The sequence below is a fragment of the Hyaena hyaena genome, unplaced genomic scaffold (genome assembly GCF_003009895.1).
Source record: "Hyaena hyaena isolate Hyena2069 unplaced genomic scaffold, ASM300989v1 scaffold_1642, whole genome shotgun sequence".
In the NCBI taxonomy this organism is placed as follows: Eukaryota; Metazoa; Chordata; class Mammalia; order Carnivora; family Hyaenidae; genus Hyaena; species Hyaena hyaena.
The window spans coordinates 203,298-209,297 of record NW_024082275.1 but is presented as its reverse complement, the minus strand read 5'-3'; positions in this window follow the sequence as shown (position 1 = coordinate 209,297).

The following is a 6,000-nucleotide window of genomic DNA, read 5'->3' as shown; positions in this document are numbered from 1 at the left end:
TCTATCCACACCGATAGAAAATATCGGTGCTTCCGATATTTCTTCTGCTTCCAAGCAGAAGAAGCAGGCAGTGCTCTTATTTTTCTCCCCAGGCAGTGTTTGCAGAGCTGAGCAGAGAAGTAATCTGCTCTCCTCTCTGGGAGTGTAGGTTGAATCCCAATTTACCCATCAAGATACTGTCATTGGGCTTCCACCCTCACCTAGCAGCAATAGCAGGGCTAGCTGGCAGTCTGGCCTCCTGCCCCTGGTGTCTGCATGCCCAGTAGGAGCCAATCTTTAATAGGTGAATGGTTGAACAAACTGGTGCATGTGAAAAAATTGTCTAGAACTAACACACACACACACAGTGCATACAAACTAGTGAAATCTGAGTAAGTCCTGTGGATTGTATCCGCGTCAATTCCTTGGTTGTAATATTACTCTAGTTATAATCAATAGGGAAACTGGTGAAGAGTTTGTATTATTTGCAACTGGAAATGAATCAAAAATCATGTAAAATAAAAAGTTAAAAATTAAATAAGGCTGTGATCATGCCCAACAACGGCAAAGTATCACTAACGTTTCTCTACTCTGCCTGGGTCAGAATTCCAACATCTCCTAGCAGTGTTTGATCTCTGATACTGATGCAGGCAGTCTGGGCCCAGAGACCCAGAAGAGGGTCCCAGAGGACTAGCCAAGAGGGTTCTTGGCTTCATGCAGGATAGAAATCAAATGCAAGCCAGAGAAAGTGGAAACAGTTTGTTGAATAGTGTTAAGTGACAGACAGAGAGAAGCAAATGGAGTGTCTGGGTGACTCGGAAAGGAAAGGAGAAGGAGTTGTCGTTGTTTGGGGCTAGGGATTTATATTGGGAAAGGGTCTAAGGTATGTGTTTCTTCAGGAATCCATGGTAGGGTCTGATCAAAGGCGAGTTTGAGGTGAACAGTGGTGTTATTTCATACATTACTAGAAGGAGGGGTGTTGACACCAGCGTCCGCTGAGGTTTGTCTGAAGCTAATGTCCTGGAACATGTTTGGGATCTGGCTCTTAGCCGTTGTCAGGTATTTGGAGCCTACGACAAAATTCAGAGAATGACTAACTTCCTTGCTTCCCCCTTGGAGTGGGAACATAGCTTCTTTGGCTTATTCAGAGCCAAAATATGGAACGTGAGTAAATGAGGCCTAGCAGGAAAACAGCAGAAGCGGAACCTTTCTAAAATGGAGTCCCTTCAGCTTTCCTACTATAGTGTCTTTGTTCTGTTTGCAACTCTGTAGCATCTAATTCTGGTAACCTTTTTATATTCTTACCTTGAGTGAAAGTTCATTACCCAGGATTCCCAGGAGACCTCTCCACATGGATTTCTGTGCCTTCAGTACTGCACCTCTCCTCTTCCAGAACTAAAGTCTGAGCTGTTATAATGTCCACCTCTGAGCCCCCTCTCAAGACAGTATTCTGCTGCCTGCAGTCCAGTGCATAAAAAACAATTGGCTGATAATTTTCCCCCTACTTTTATGGTGGTTATTTGTAAAAGAGTTAGCAGAGTGGTAGTTAGCAATCATAGATGGGAGCAGAACATTCCAGGTTAGTTCTTAAACCATTTCTAGCACCACTTAATGTTATGATTTGAGGCACATCACCTGAGTCCCTGTTTCCTCATTTATAAAGTAATACACAATTCCCTTTTAAAATCAACTTTTATCACCATCTAAATGAGTTGCCTTTCCTACTAAACACTACCCTTCCAACTTTTGTCTGTGGGATCAGCATTGTATAGAAGGTGAATAAACTATTTTTAGAATTTAATTGTACAACTCTAAATTGGAGGTTAAGCTAGAGTATACATGAGTCATAACGTCTGTATTTTCAAAATGTGTCATGAACTTCCCTAATGCATGGATTTATTCTCTTAATAGCAATAATGTTTCACAAAGTTATATTGTCATTTAGAAAACTTAAAACATCACCACATATTATAATGTTGTAATTTAACAAAAAGAACTATGAAGTCCTCCATTATAATGACACATCTGACAGAAACTGCATTTTGATATGAATCATCCCAGCAACACAAAAGAAGTTCTATAAACAAAGATTACTCTCTTGTTCTTCTGTGAGAAATTAATACAAATTTGAAGGAAAATTATTAGTTTGCTCTGACAGTCTAAGTACATATTTCTCCAGGAAAAAAAAATAGGGCTTAACCAATGCTTTTCTCAAATCAAATTTATTTCAAATACAATTATTCAACTAGAGTTATTTGGGATCATCAAATTCCTGCTTCAAAGTCACAATATCAAGAAGGAAAAAAAAAGTCTCAGAGACAAACAAATTCTAAATTGCAGATTATCAAGTTGAGACTTGAATATATGGCATCTCACCAGGCTGAAAATGCTTCCTTCTTAGCTGATAGATGTATAGTTCACCCTGGTTTTCTAGGATCCAGTAAGGGCGTACTGGGCTAAGCACCATACAGTTACAAGAAGTATAATAATTAGTACCTATGCTTAGGTTGTTGTAATTTTATTAATGATAACAACAAAGACCAACTTACTTAAAATTTGCATATCAAAGAGAAGATGCTTTAAGAAAGTAGTATGTTAATATCAAGTATGTTGTAAAGGCAACAAGTGCTGTATCTTCAACATTTACATCTACAGCTACTACTTTGACCTTATATTTTCTCAAACTATTTAACCCTGTGACCTTCATTCCTCTTCAATTTAGTTTTTTAAGAAGTAGACTCAGAATGGCAGCATATCAACATCTGGAACTGTTCAGCCACAAAAATTTGACTTTACATTGTCTTTATTCTGCTTTTTTCCTTAGCATAACTTTACTCTCTAACTCAGTGGCCTTTTCCTGGTGACATGCCTTTGTCTATTGTGACTGGATCTCATAGTAAATAAGTCAATTCAAAAATAAATTTTCTAGTTACTGATGAAGTTTCAGAAATAGATTCTTTTTACTCTATATGACTTGGCTATTATACCAAAAAAAAAAATCACACAGTATTGTTAAGCTACCAACTAGGAGCTCAGAACTGTCCGGATAAGAGTCATTCACCGTTAAACAACACATTGAAAGCCAATGACATACCACTGAGACTTAAATGCAAATGCTTCAGCATTGGCAACAAACTTCTTTGACTTTCTTTTGGATATCAGTCACTATGTTAATCACACAGATTATAAAAACTATGAAACTGTTATAAAACCCTAAAATAAATTGCTGCTGTTTGTTGAGTAGTTGAACAATCACTTACAGTTTTAGGAGGGATATATGCTTTGGAATCAGATTAGTGGAATTCAAACCCCAACCCTACTTTAGTCAAATTAATAAATCTGTCAGTATCTCTGTTTCTACATCTCTATATATTGATAATAATCTTATCTATCTTAGAATATTGCACAAATAAAATACCACATATGTTAAATTATTAGTATAGTTCTTAATGTATTTTGGCTATAATTATTATCATTTTTTTCTAATAAAATGTTACATTAATAATAATTTATTAGACAGGAAGAAATGGATACAGTTCCTCCTAAGTCAGATAAGGTTCTCAGAGAACTGAGACGTGAAGGACACAAAGGATGTTTTTAGATGGATGAATGTAGAACAGACAAGAACAAGCCAGAAGAGCAGTTAGGAGTTTACAGCATTTGCAGGGAACAGGAAATGTGTAACTAAAATAAAGAGAAGAGGAGATAAGTTAGAGATATTTATGATGTATATTGATATGTGTTAGGGTTGATAAGATGTTATAAGTAAATGGAAGCAAAATTGAAAGCCCTGTTTTCTGGCTTAAGTAACATGGCCCATATTTTTCTTCACTGAAATTTGGCACATATCTAAGGAGAAAGTTGATGAGAAAATTGGACAAAAAGTAATATAGTCTAGATCATAAAGAATTTATCTACATGCTTTTTTTAAGTATATAATTTTTTTTTAAGTTTTATTTATTTTTGAGAAAGAAACAGAGAGAGTGGGGAAGGGGCAGAGGGAGAGGGAGACAGAGAATCCCAAGCAGGCTCCGCACTGTCAGCACAGAGCCTGATGTGGGACTCAGATCCACAAACTGCCAGATCATGACCCGAGCCACAACCAAGAGTCAGATGCTTAACCGACTGAGCCACCTAGGTGCCCCCTTTTTTTAAGTATTTAGATCAAATGCTTACTGGGACCAGGCAGGTAACCTAAATGAAGAAGATGAATTCGGTCTGACTGTGACAAATTGGACAACACTTGCTATAACTCAGCTCAGACTGACTCTTGCCATGCTAGAGTGTAGGATTAATGTTGTTAAAGCTTCCTTTTCATTTTTTTCAAGAGAACTTATAATCTAGGCTTTAAAAACTCTAAATATTGATGTATAGTATATTTTTAATTATGAGATCCACCGAAATGCATGCAGTTCACACTCATCCCAAATATTTCTAGATTGTGACTTCTCATGCATATTTATCCAGACACCCATGTATTTATTCAAAGCATATTAATTAAATCCTTCCTTAGTGTCAAGAATGATAGGTGCTGGATATACATGAATGGGTCATCTGAGGATATGTTGTAGTTGGCATTGTGGAATTTTAAAATATTGTCCAAGAAAATTACATAATGAAAAGAAATAGATGGTTTGATTAGGCACCCCCAGAAATGCCAATGGAAATGTGATCTAAGAAATACCTCATAGAAGAGGAAGAGAATCAAGAGGAAATTGTATGACAGAAAATGATAAGCTAATTTTAAGAAAGATTCTGTAGTTAACAGACACAAAATCTATAAAAAGACAACAAACTGGGATAAAAATGAGTAGTTGGCTTAGTAATAAGTGTGTCAATGAAACCTTAGAGAAAACAAAACAGTTTCAGTGGGGGAAAAAAAGGAACAGAAGCCATATTTTAGTCATTGAAGAATGAGTGGAAAGTGGATAAATGGGAATCATGACCATAGTTTATTATTTCTAGAGGCTTGTCCAAGAAAGAAAGTATAAAAATTGTGCCGTAAGTAGTTGGAAATACAGGGTTAAAGGAAGAACACATCCTTAAGACATGAAAATATTTGAGCATGTGTTACATAAAGTTATCAAAAAGAGAGGGATTATAATAAAGTGGGGTGGGAGAATCATGAACTAGAATTCCGAAAGAGACTACTGCTTTCTAACAACCAAGAAACTCCTTTCCCCTGATTTTTTTTCTATGACCACCAAATTGTAGTGTCCTGGGTGCCTTATACCACTCCTACTCTTGATTATTGCTTCTGGGACTACTCAATTTCACTCAAGAAAGTTGAAAACATCATATATATATGATCATATAATATATAACATGATATATAAAACATCTATCTATCTATATATATAGAGAGAGAAAAAATTTTATTAAATTATATCTCAATTTAAGAATCTGGATATAGTGACAGTGCCAAGAAAATATCACTTGTGAGTTGTTGTATCAGCAGCCAGCTGGACTTTCTCAGTGTGTCATCTGTCCATCCATCCATCCATCCATCCATCCATCCATCCATCCATCCAAAAAAACTCCACATTTTTTAAGGACCGTCTTTCCCTGCCTCCAAGCTGGAAAGTAATTGAATAGAGACAGGATTAGAATCCACCTGCAACAAGGTGCTTTGACAGCAAATGCAAAAAAAACCTCTTTTCACCACTGTACTGGGAGATCTCTTCAGACAAGATATGATATCTTGTTTATATTTATTATAAACAATATCTTATTTATATTTCTGTATGCAATTCTTGGCATAAAGTAGGCCTTACATGCATTTCTTATTGATGTATGATCTGACTCCTGTCTTCCTCTCCAGCTTCATTTCTCATCTCTTTGCCTTTTAATCATGAGTCTTCAGCTTCATGGGTCTCTCTCTGCTTCTGGATCATGTCAAGCCTTGCTTTAGCGCCTCGGCCACTATTCTTCCTCTTGACTCTAGTATCCTTCCTCAGAAATTCTATGAGTGGCTAATTCATATCCATTACTTCCTAGCTTCAATATGACTCCTCAGAATGG